Source organism: Castor canadensis, chromosome 14 (assembly GCF_047511655.1).
Source record: "Castor canadensis chromosome 14, mCasCan1.hap1v2, whole genome shotgun sequence".
Lineage (NCBI taxonomy): Eukaryota > Metazoa > Chordata > Mammalia > Rodentia > Castoridae > Castor > Castor canadensis.
The window spans coordinates 72,727,349-72,740,309 of NC_133399.1; the positions used below are offsets into that span (position 1 = coordinate 72,727,349).

Below are 12,961 nucleotides of genomic sequence, written 5' to 3' on the forward strand. Positions count from 1 at the left end.
ACAGAATTCAATCTCCAAATTATACATAGAACCTGCTAGATATAGCCACATCGCCCAATCTAAACTAACTATGGAGTCATGTGTGCCACTGAAAATGAAAACACAAAGACAAAAATTGATCCTTCAGAAGGTCTGTGAGTTTGGAAGCTCTGTTAGTGAAAAAGTAACAAGTGGTATCTGTTGGGGACATCTTGAGACTGAATTCTAGGTATACATCCAATACTATTATAATATTGCTTTCGCCTAGATGTGTGCTTCTCTTTTTCCATTCTTTCTCACATTCCACAAACTATCAATACTCAGACAGGATGAAACAGATAACCTGAATAGTCCTATAACTACTAACAAAATTGAATTTTCGTTAAAAAGCCTCTGAGAATTTTCTAGCCCCAGACCATTTTGCTGGAAAATTTTATCAAACATTCAATTAACACCACTTTTACACAACCTCTTCCAGAAAGAGGAACAAACATTTACCAATTACTTTTAAGTGACCATTATTGTCCTGTTTCCCAAACCAAACAAAGATAACACACAAAAAAGAAAATTACTCTCATAGATTTAGATACAAGCAAACTTAACAAGGATTTTAGCAATCAAATTACATACAAAAAGACTAAAACTGGTTAAATCTTTAAAAATCAATTAGTGTTAGCCATCTCTTAGCAATCTAAAAAAGAAAAATTATTGATATATCAATTGATGCAAAAAAGGCATTTGACAGAATTCAATATCAATTCATGATTTAAAAAAATCTCAGTGCAGTGGAAATAGAGGAAAATTTCCTCAACTTCATAGAAAACATCTGTAAAAACCTTCAGAAACATCACACTTGGTGAAAGACTTTATTTGGGAGCAAGGCGAAGAAGTATTCTCTCACCATTCTTACTCAGCACTGTGCTAGAAATCCAGGCCATAGTAATAAGGCAGGAAATGAAAAAAAAAGCATATGGATTATAAAGGAACAAATAAAACCATCTCTATTTGCAGATGATGGTATTATCTACATAGAAATATCAGAAAATCTATAAAAAATACTATTAGAATTTACGAGTTCAGTAGGGTCACAAAATATAAAATCAACTCACAAAAGTTAATTACATACGGGCAATGGACAAGTGGAAACCATACTAAAATGTTCACGCACAACACAATTTACAATTGCTTCCAGGAAAATTAAACACTTATGTATAAACCTAACAAAATATGTACTATATATAGATAATGCAAGTTATAAAATTCTGATAAAAAAGAAGACCTCAGTACTTGGAGAGACAGACTTTGTCGATGGACTGGAAGATTTGGCGTAGTAAGGATGTCAATTCTGTCTAAATTAATTTACAGGTTTACTACAGAACTGTAGTAATCAAGAGCGGAAGGATAGACATATAGATCAGTAAAACCAAATGAAGACCCAGAAAGAGATTCACACAAATATGTATTCAATTTATTTTTGACAAAAAGCAATTCAGTGGAGGAGAGATACTCTTTTTAATAAATGGTATTAAAATAACTGCACATTCATGGCAAAAGAAAGGAAGGAAGGAAGGGAGGGAGGAAAGAAGGGATGTAAAAAGAGAAGGAAGGAAGAAAGGAAGATGACCTAAACCTCACCCTTTATATGATATTTTACTTAATATGAATTGTGAAGTTAAATGGGAATTATAAAATTTTTGGAAAAAATAGGAGACAGAGATAATCTCTTTCTCTCCTCTCTCTCTCTCTCTCTCACTCTCTCTCTCTTTCACACACACACACACACACACACAAATGCATGTGTAGTGAAACTTGAATATGCTCTGTAGACTGTACCAATGTCAATTTTCTAATTTTGTTGTTACAGTTATATTATGTCACACAAAATGTTAGCAGTGGGAAGCTGGGTGAAGAAGAACAGGACCTCTCTGTACATTTCTCTGCAGCTTCCTGTGAGCCTGTAACTATTTCAAAATAAAAGTTTAAAATAAAAACAGATAATAAGCAAGATGAGACAGGAAGAAGTATGCTGACAAATCTTTCTGAAGGCATTTTAATGACACAATCTTAGTGAATTTTTTTTTCAAAATTTTTACCAAGGAATCTTTTTTGGACCTTTAAGGATATCATCCTAAATTAGACAAAAGCTAGATGCAAGAAGACATTTTTCATGGTGTTACTTATAGAACCAGATGACCAGAAAATGGGTATCTGGCAGTACTGTTTATCAGTCCACTATTCCTTCATATTATGCTGCAATTTTTAAATGCATACTTATTTGTGCAATTGTTTAATTCTCTCTCACACTCAATTTGATGTTTTAAGAAAACATGCTCACCAGACTACCTATCTCAAAATTGGTTCCTGATAAAATGTACAGAAATAAATCTGATCCTCTATACTCTTCTGGCTATGAGTGGAAAGAAAAATAAGAATTAACTGATGTTCAGAGAAGTTGAGCTATTTGTCCAATTTTACACTGCTTGTTTTTACACTGCTTGTTTTGAAACCAAGTTTATTCTAACCTTAAATACTTGGTCTTTTCCTATAGTTCACTGCCATGTTAAGTGGTGCTAAAAAGAAAGAAATTGATGACAAAATCTCCTTTCAAAAGTACTGGAAAATAATTGTGGGGTCATCTATGGAATAAATTTAAAGAAGAAGCAAGACCTACATAATAAACACATATTTTGTAAGATATTTGCATTTAAAAAGTCCACCTATCAAAGGATAGCACCTGGCTGTCTTGGGGTTCAACTCTAGTCACCACTGAGTGGCTGAAGAAATGACAGGGAAGGCTCTGGTCCTTGAAGTGCCATCTTTGAGGGAGAAACTTCTCTCAGGTGGCAATGTGGAATGTTGCTGATGCTGCAGTAAAGATGTTCAATGGGTTATTCAGTTGGCAACTCTCCTGATAATTAATTTTGGTTGGAAAGCCAACTTTAAAAGACTGAAGAATTTTTGATGATAAGATGACCAGAGTAGTTAAAATATTTCAAATTTTCCAAAAGCCCAATATCAGCTTTACTGCAACATGTCTGAATCATTTTCCCAAGTGTGCCTACTTAAAGTTTGCAGAGCCTTCTTGCACTCCACTCAGGAATAAGAAACACAAGGCAGGGTGCTCTTTACCTCCACAAGACCATCAGGGTGTTGTGCCAGATGTGGAAATGCAAGACTGAAGAACAGACACTGACTTTATGGAGCGTCACTCCAGTTAAGTAATTATAGACAGGAATCAAAAGTCTGACCAAGAGCTAGCATTATCGTTTACCTAAAGGATTAAAGAGAAAAGCAATCACCTGCATTATACCCCTTGAGAGAGCACTTTATCTTTGCAAGCCAAATTCCCTCTGTTTCTTTCTCTCTCTTTTTTTTAAAGAAAGCAAAAAAGTCAATAGAAGAAGGAATAGTGAGGATTTATTTGGCTAAACATTCTCTACTGCTTGTCTATTTCCTAGAGATAGCATAATAATACATATTAAGCCACATGAGCTAATGACATTCCTCAGTCTAAAAGTAATATTCCAGTTAAACATAACTTAATTCTTCCTTTGAGTTCCATTAAATAAGGAAAACATGTGGCTTAGAAGCTGCTTAAATTTCAAATACTTTCTACAGCACTACATCTTATTTCATCTTTTTTTTTTTTTTTTTTTTTTGCAGTTCAAATGTGCTTAAGAATCAAGCAGAATAGTGATTGCCAAAATGTGTTCTAGGAAAAGCTTGGTACAGTGTTTCTTTGAACCAAACCAGTAAAATTATTTTCATTTGTATCCTTAATGAATTGTAATAAAAATTGACACAGTATTAAATTGAACCTTTCCCTTTTTTAAATATTTCATTTGACAATACAGTTTATTTTTAAAATTCAAGCCTTATGTCTGACCATTGCATTGCTCATGATTTCCTACTGAAAATCATGGACTTTTAGAAGATCCTGTATTCATATTTACTAATTTAAGTGGAAATGAAATTGACTATTTCCTTTAGGGGTAAGTAGGTAGGTGAGAAAAACAATCTCTTTTATATAAAATCAACTATTGTGTTTGAAAGGCTATCCAAGAATGTTGATCATGCCATATTATCCCTAGGTCTGCTACAGAGTTTCATATCTGCGTTTTTTTTGTATCTGTCGAGTTGATGTACCCCTATTTTCAGTTGAAATCTCTTAGAGAACAGTGATTGTAACTTTCATTTATTTGTATGATGTTTAAAAAGCCTACATTTCTCTATGAATTGGTTGATATCAATGGATTACATTAAGAGAATTTTCAAAGCATTTTAAGTCTCAAATTTACTTTCAAAAAACTCAAAGTCCCAATCATTATTTCCTTATTATAAACTTAATTTTCAGTGTCAGACATGTCAGCTTCTTCACAGAATTTCACAGCATTCCTTTTACTCTTCACAAAACCAGATTACCATGATAAAGGTTTCATTTAAGGCAGATTATTTGCCCTTGGACTGGTTATTTTTGATTGTCAATTTGATTGGATGGAGAGACACACCTCTGGGGGTGTCTGTAAGGACATTTCCAGAAGTGATTAAATCATGAGGGCTCTTATCTAATGAATGGTTTAATACTTTGATGAATTCAAAGTTTGAATAGAAAAAATTCAAATAGACTTTTTGAGTGGAAGAACTGTGGAAAGTGGGGCTTTGTTGGAGACAGTCAGTCTTTGGGGATGTGCCTTTTGAAGGGTAGATCTTGACCCTGGCCCCTTCCTATAACTTCTCTCTGCTTCCTGGCTGCCATGCCTCTGCCACATGCTCTTGCTGGCATGGTATTCAGCCTCCCTTAGGCCCAGAGCAATGAAGCTAGTCAACCATAGAATGAAATTTTTTAAACCATCTGTCAAAAAAAAAAATCTTCCCTCCTTTAAACTGTTTCTCTCAGGTATTTCTTACAATAACAAAGAGTTTGACTAACACTGCCCTTATGTATTTTCTAAAAGCCATTATTTATTATTAGCCTATCATTGATTTTTTGGGATTGTATCAAACTATTGTTAACTGTTTAAGGCAGAGAATTTGTCACTTATGGGTCACTAAACAAGAAAATATATACTACCTTGCACAAGTTCATCCTGACCATCTGCTAGCAACAGGTATATGCAGGGCATGGAGGAAAAACTCACCAGCCTCCAGATACTCCAACTAACAGACATTTACAGTCTGTTTTTCACTTAGGTGTTTGCCTAAGAACTAAGTCATCACAAAAATTGCCCAACATTTCAAACTTGTCATCTGGTTCTTGACACCCACGTCAATACCAGATAAGAAGCAATGATTGCGGCTTGCCAGCCACACCCCTCCACCCACCCCCTGGTATCACTAATCACAGGGTTGCCAGATGGACAGACAATCCAACAATTTTGCTTTATTATTTTTATTTTCTATTAAGTTTTGTTTAAAAGAAAAGTTGAGCAACAATGTTAGATTTCTCTTTTTAAGTAATATGCCTAATGTACTTTACCTTTCGCATTTTTACAGGCTATGACACATTTCATCTTATTGAAAGATGGTTTTGACAAATATCCAGTCATTGTATTGCTCTCTTTCCTCTTAAATTTCCACCAAAATCTCTAAAAGCACACAGTTAAGCACAAGCTGTTCTAAGTATTGAAATCCCTATTTGTCCAGTGGAAAGCATGTGTGAGGTAGGTGCTACTGTCCTGCCAGCTACTTCAGCTTTCACCCACAGAGTGCCTGAAAACCTCATTAATAGAGCAGTGACACAGTCAAGGACTCCCTTGAATGGGATGTGTCTCTTATATATTGCTGCTTTTAGTATTCTTTCTTCATCTTTGAGTTTTGATAATTTATTATTGTTATTATAATTGCTTTTGTGAATTTCTTTTTGTTTTAAATTTTTTTATTAGGATAAATTAATTGTACAAAGGGGTTTCAATCTTATATTCACATGCATATAATGTACTTCGATCACATTTACCCTCTCTGTATTTTTTTTTTAAGCTCCTCCTTACTCCTCCCTTTTTAAGTTTTTGGTGGGTTTCATTTTGTTATTTTCATACATCTATGTAATGTACATCTACCACACTCACTCCCTGTCACTGTCTCCTTTACCTCTCCCTGACTTGCTGCCTACCTCAATCATGTCATATTACTATTTTTTACATCTAGATTCTGCACATAAGTGAAAATATACAGTATTTATCATTCTGAGCTTGAATTATCACACTTAACATGATGATATCCAATTCTATCCATTTTCTTGCAAATTGTCAAAAAATTAAATAAGGTCATATATCTTAAGCTCTTAACAGAAGCCATGTCATATTTTTCTGCTGGGGCAAAATCATACACTTTAGCTAAGTGGGTTTATTGTAAGTCTTCTATTCTATTCCATTGTCTGTTTTGTGCCATTTTCATGCTGGTTTTTTGTTACTATTGCTCTGTAGTATAATTTGAAGTGAGGTATTATGACACCTCCAGCATTGCTCTTTTTTGCTTAAGGTTGCCTTAGCTACTTGAGTTCTTTTATACTTCCATATGAATTTATGGATTCATTTTTCTATTTATGTGAAGAATGCTACTGGGATCTTAATGGCAATTGTATTAAGTCTGTAGATTGCTTTCAGTAATGTAGTCATTTTCAGGATGTTAATTCTGCCTATCCATGAACATGGGAGGTCTTTCCATCTTCTAGTGTCTTCTTCAGCTTTCTTCTTTATAGTTTTCATAGAGGTTGTTCACATCTTTATTTAAGTTTATTCCTAGGTATATTACTTATTTGAAGCTATTGACAATGTGATTGTTTTCCTGATCTCTTTCTCAGATTGCCTGCTGTTAGTATATAGAAAGCTACTTATTTTTGTATGTTAATTTTGCATCCTGCTACTTTGCCAAAAGTGTTTATTAGCTCTAAGAGTTTTTTGGTTGAGACTTTAGTGTCTTTAAGTATAGGCTCATATCATTTGCAAGCAGAGATAATATCACTTCTTCCTTTACTATTTGAATCCCTTTATTTCTTTCTTTTACTCCTTTGGCTAGGAATTGCAGCACTATACTGAGTGAGACTGAAGAGAGTAGACATCCTTCTCTCATTCCTTACTATAGAGACCATGGTTTCAGTTTTTACCCATTTAGTACAATATTGCTGTATGTTTGTAATATATGGTTTTTATTATATCAAGGTATAGTCTTTCTATTCATGGTTTCTTTGATGCTTTTATTATGATGAGATGTTGTATACAAGATTTTCCTGCATCTATTGAGATAATCATGTGATTTGTGACCTTTATTCTGTTTATGTGCTGCATTGATTTGAATATGTTAAACCATACTTGCATCCCTGGAATTAAGCCAACTTGATCATTTTTAACACATTGTTGAATTCTGTTTGCAAGTATTTTATTGAGAATTATTATATCTACATTCATCAAGGAATTTGTCTATAATTTTCTTTTTTGTTGTGTCCTTATCTGGCTTGGGTATCAGGGTAATACTGACTTTATGGAATGAGTTTGGTAGAGTTCCTTCCTTTTCTATTTTGTGAAACAGTTTGAGGAGCGTTGGTGTTAGTTTTTCTTTAAAGGTCTGTTAGAATTCAGCAGTAAATCCATTCAGGCCTGGGCTCTTCTTTGTTGGGAGACTTTATTACTGCTTATATCTTATTATTTGTTATATATGTGTTTAAGGGGCCTATACCATCTTGTTAATTTAGACAGCCAATATGAGTCTTGAAATTTATCCACTTATTCTAGATTTTTTAGTTTATTAGAACATAAGTTTGCGAAGTATTCCCTTAATGATTCTCTGAATTTTGTTTGTATTTGTTGTGATATTCCCTTTTCCATTTCTAATTTTATTAATTTGAATCTTCTCCTTTTTTTTTTATACATATGTGCATACAATGTTTGGGTCATTTCTCCACCCTCCCTCGGCCCCCTCACTTACCACCCATCCCATCCCTCCCCCCCCAGCCCCCTTGATACCTGACAGAAACTATTTTGCCCTTATCTCTAATTTTGTTGAAGAGAGAGTATAAGCAATAATAGGAAGGAACAAGAGTTTTTGCTGGTTGAGATAAGGATAGCTATACAGGGCATTGACTCACATTGATTTCCTGTGTGTGTGTGTTACCTTCTAGGTTAATTCTTTTTGATCTAACCTTTTCTCTAGTTCCTGGTCCCCTTCTCCTATTGGCCTCAATAGCTTTTAAGGTATCTGATTTAGTTTCTCTGCATTGAGGGCAACAAATGCTATCTAGTTTTTTAGGTGTCTTACCTATCCTCATACATCCCCTCTGTGCTCTCGATTTTATCTTGTGATCAAAGTCCAATCACCTTGTTGTGTTTGCTCTTTATCTAATGTCCACATATGAGGGAGAACATACGATTTTTGGTCTTTTGGGCCAGGCTAACCTCACTCAGAACGATGTTCTCCAATTCCATCCATTCTCCAGCAAATGATAACATTTCGTTCTTCTTCATGGCTGCATAAAATTCCATTGTGTGTAGGTACCACATTTTCTTGATCCATTCGTCAGTAGTGGGGCATCTTGGCTGTTTCCATAACTTGGCTATTGTGAGTAGTGCTGCAATAAACATGGGAGTGCAGGTGCCTCTGGAGTAACCTGTGTCACAGTCTTTTGGGTATATCCCCAGGAGTGGTACTGCTGGATCAAATGGTAGATCAATGTTTAGCTTTTTAAGTAGTCTCCAAATTTTTTTCCAGAGTGGTTGTACTAGTTTACATTCACACCAGCAGTGTAAGAGGGTTCCTTTTTCTCTGCATCCTCGCCAACACCTGTTGTTGGTGGTGTTGCTAATGATGGCTATTCTAACAGGGGTGAGGTGGAATCTTAGTGTGGTTTTAATTTGCATTTCCTTTATTGCTAGAGATGGTGAGCACTTTTTCATGTGTTTTCTGGACATTTGAATTTCTTCTTTTGAAAAAGTTCTGTTTAGTTCACTTGCCCATTTCTTTATTGGTTCATCAGTTTTGGGAGAATTTAGTTTTTTAAGTTCCCTATGTATTCTAGTTATCAGTCCTTTGTCTGATGTGTAGCTGGCAAATATTTTCTCCCACTCTGTGGGTAGTCTCTTCAATTTAGAGACCATTTCTTTTGTTGAGCAGAAGCTTGCTTTTTAGTTTTCTGAAGTCCCATTTATCTATGCTATCTCTTAGTTGCTGTGCTGCTGGGGTTCCATTGAGAAAGTTCTTACCTATACCTACTAACTCCAGAGTATTTCCTACACTTTCCTGTACTAGCTTTAGAGTTTGGGGTCTGATATTAAGATCCTTTATCCATTTTAAGTTAATATTGGTATAGGGTGATATACATGGATCTAGTTTCAGTTTTTTACAGACTGCTAACCAGTTTTCCCAGCAGTTTTTGTTGAAGAGGCTGTCTTTTCTCCATCGTATATTTTTAGCACCTTTGTCAAAGACAAGTTGGTTATAGTTGTGTGGCTTCATATCTGGGTCCTCTATTCTGTTCCACTGGTCTTCATGTCTGTTTTTGTGTTTTTATTATGGTGTTTTTATTATTATTGCTTTGTAATATAGTTTGAAGTTGGGTATCGTGATACCTCCAGCATTGTTCTTTTGACTAAGTATTGCCTTGGCTATTCGTGGCCTCTTGTATTTCCATATAAATTTAAAGATAGATTTTTCAGTGTCTTTAATGAATGTCCTTGGACTTTTGATGGGAATTACATTAAACATGTAAATTATTTTTGGGAGTATAGACATTTTTACTATGTTGATTCTACCAATTCATGAGCATGGGAGATCTCTCCACTTTCTATAGTCTTCCTCATTCTGTTTCTTCAGAAGTGTATAGTTTTCCTTATAGAGGTCATTCACATCCTTTGTTAGGTTTACACCTGGGTATTTTATTTTTTTGAGGCTATTGTAAATGGAATTGTTTTCATATATTCTTTCTCAGTTTGCTCATATAGATATGCTAATGATTTTTCTATGTTGATTTGATATCCTGCTAACTTGCTGTAGCTATGATGATGTCTAGAAGCTTCTGAGTAGAGTTTTTTGGTCTTTAAGGTATAGGGTCATGTCATCTGCAAATAGGGATATTTTGACAGTTTCTTTACCTATTTGTATTCCTTTTATTCCTTCTTCTTGCCTAATTGCTCTAGCTAGGAATTCCAATACTATGTTGAATAGGAGTGGAGATAGTGAGCATCCTTGTCTAGTTCCTGATTTTAGAGGGAATGGTTTCAGTTTTTCTCTGTTAAGTATAATGCTGGCTGTAGGTTTGTCATATATAACTTTTATAATGTTGAGGTACTTTCCTTCTATTCCTAGTTTTCTTAGAGCTTTTATCATGAAAATGGTGTTGGATCTTATCAAAGGCTTTTTCTGCATCTATTGAGATGATCAAGTGGTTTTTGTCTTTGCTTCTGTTAATGTGGTTTATTACGTTTATTGATTTTTGTATGTTGAACCACCCCTGCATTCCTGGGATGAAGCCTACTTGGTCGTGGTGAATAATCTTTTTGATGTGTTGTTGAATTCAGTTTGCCATTATTTTGTTGAGGATTTTTGCATCAATGTTCATTAAGGAGATTGGCCTATAGTTCTCCTTTTTGGAGGTGTCTTTGCCTGGTTTGGGGATAAGTGTAATACTGGCTTCATAAAATGTGTTAGGCAGTTTTCCTTCCCTTTCTATTTCATGGAACAGTTTAAGGAAGTTTGGTAGCAGTTCTTCTTTAAAGGTCTGATAGAATTCATCAGAGAATCCATCAGGTCCTGGACTTTTCTTTTTGGGAAGACTCTTTGATTGTTGCTTCAATTTCATTTTGTGTTATAGATCTATTCAGGTGATTAATATCCTCTTGGTTCAATTTTAGATGATCATATGTATCTAGAAATCTGTCCATTTCCTTAAGATTTTCAAATTTATTTGAATATAGGTTCTCAATGTAGTCTCTGATGATTTCCTGGACTTCGATGGTGTTTGTTGTTATCTCCCCTTTTGCATTCCTGATTCTACTAATTTGGGGTTTTCTCTCCTCATTTTAGTCAGGTTTGCCAGGGGTCTGTCAATCTTGTTTATTTTTTCAAAGAACCAACTTTTTGTTTCATTAATTCTTTGTATGGTTTTTTTAGTTTCTATTTTGATGATTTCAGCTCTTATTTTTTATTATTTCTCTCCTTCTATTAGTTTTGGGATTTGCTTGTTCTTGTTTTTTTAGGAGTTTGAGATGTATCATTAGGTCATTGATTTGGGATCTTTCAGTCTTTTTAATATATGCACTCGACTGATTCCAAGATGGTGGATAGAGGGAGGAAGCAGAAAGTGAGCCTCCTATAGTGAAATCTTGGAGAGATGCTGGAGACACACTTTGCAGGCATAATCACTGAGAAGAGGCATAACTTTGACCCCTCCACACCTCCAGCCGGCGCAGAGAATCTCCACTTTACATTAAACAGAGAAACCAGGAGGGACCCCGGGCCACCAGTCGCCGGCACCCAGATGGCTTGGGAAGACACGGACCAGGTGAGCTTCATGGTATGTGGTACTCGCACAGACAAGCCTGGGCCAGAGCAGCATAACCCCCTGGACAGACTGACCTCCACCCGGGGAAAAAAGAGAAACTGACTAATAAGCAATAAAAACAATAAAGACACGTGGGAAAGAGTGTGGGGCGCACTGAGCGCTGAAGATTGGGGGAAGGGAACCCTTCTCGGGACTGTAAATATAAAAGCCAGCCTGGCCGGAGAGCCTCCGGCCAGAGCAGGGGCGTGCACCCAGCAACCAGGAGCGGGAAAGCTTGTGAGAGTGGCAGAGAGAGGAAAACTCCACAGGAGAGGAGGGAAGACCCACTTCCCATGTGAACTGTAAACAAACATGGCGGCTGGCAGGAGCAGCAGCACCGCCCAGTAATCAGGAGCAGGAAAGCTTGTGAAAGTGGTGGTGGGAGGAAAACTGCACAGGAGAGGGGGGAAGACCCACCTCCCACATGAACTGTAAATAAACATGCAGGCCTGAGAGCGTGGGTGCAGTGTCACTTTTCCCAGTGTGCTTGGAAAGGGGAAAGCTTGTAGCAGAGGCTCACGCACAGGAGAAATCTGAGCAAACAAAGCCTGCAGGGCCAGGTGAGTGCTAAGCTCACCCCTGAGATCTGCATAAATAATGCCTCCAGCAACAGCAGGCTGACAGCAGTGGGCAGGCAAGCCACAGCTGCAGATACCATTCTCAGAGCTGTCTCCAGACTCTTTTTTGTTCTTTGTCTCCCTACGTTTGATGAGAGAACAACTGAATTACACCTGAAAGCTGAAAAACTTACTGAAACTGTATTGAATTTGAACTTGAGACACTTGGTGGGGTTTTTTTTGTGCATGTGTGTGTAGTTTTGTTCTACTTTATGCGTCCCCTTTGATGAGACAACTACAGAACAACATCTGAAGCACCATCTCCAGGATTGGAGACTGAGACAGACACCCAAATTATTAAGACTGAAATCATTGCATTTGAACTTGGAGGATTTTTGGGTTTTTTGTTTTTTGAAATTTTCTATTTTTTCATTTTATTTTAATACATTTTTATATATAGATTTTTCTTTCATTTACTTATTTTTTATTTTTATTCTTCTCTTTATTTTTTTATTTTTGATTTTCAATCCTCTCTCTGTCTCTCTAATGTCTGTTCAGCTTACTGTCGATTAGTACACTAAAGCTCCCTATTTATACCTTTGAAATCTTCTTGTCTGATACCTTGTTCTGTTTTCTCCTTCTAGTCTGTGTATTTGTTTTTCCCATTTCTTTAATTTCTTGCTTTCCATCTCAGCTCACCCTTCCATTCTAAATATTACCATTGTTATTATTACAAGCTAGAAAATACTTAATTGCACACTGTACAGGGACAGTAACAACACCAAAGACAATGACAGGAAGACAGAAAAAACAGGGAAGCCAGTTTCTCCACAGCATACTGGACCATATCCAGTATCATCTCTATAAAATTCTCATTGATTACCTGTAGTATTTCTTC

The 12,961-nt window shown here is 35.9% G+C and overlaps 1 protein-coding gene across 1 annotated transcript in view; it reads left to right on the forward strand.

Annotated features, from left to right (window-relative positions):
- The first annotated feature begins 5,588 nt into the window (after positions 1-5,588).
- The window catches only part of LOC109696324 (disintegrin and metalloproteinase domain-containing protein 25-like), a 48,292-nt gene continuing 40,919 nt past the window's right edge, over positions 5,589-12,961 (forward strand). The window contains exon 1 of the mRNA XM_074053444.1: positions 5,589-5,639. The gene's annotated coding sequence lies outside the window, so the exon portion shown is untranslated. The remainder of the gene's footprint in view (positions 5,640-12,961) is intronic.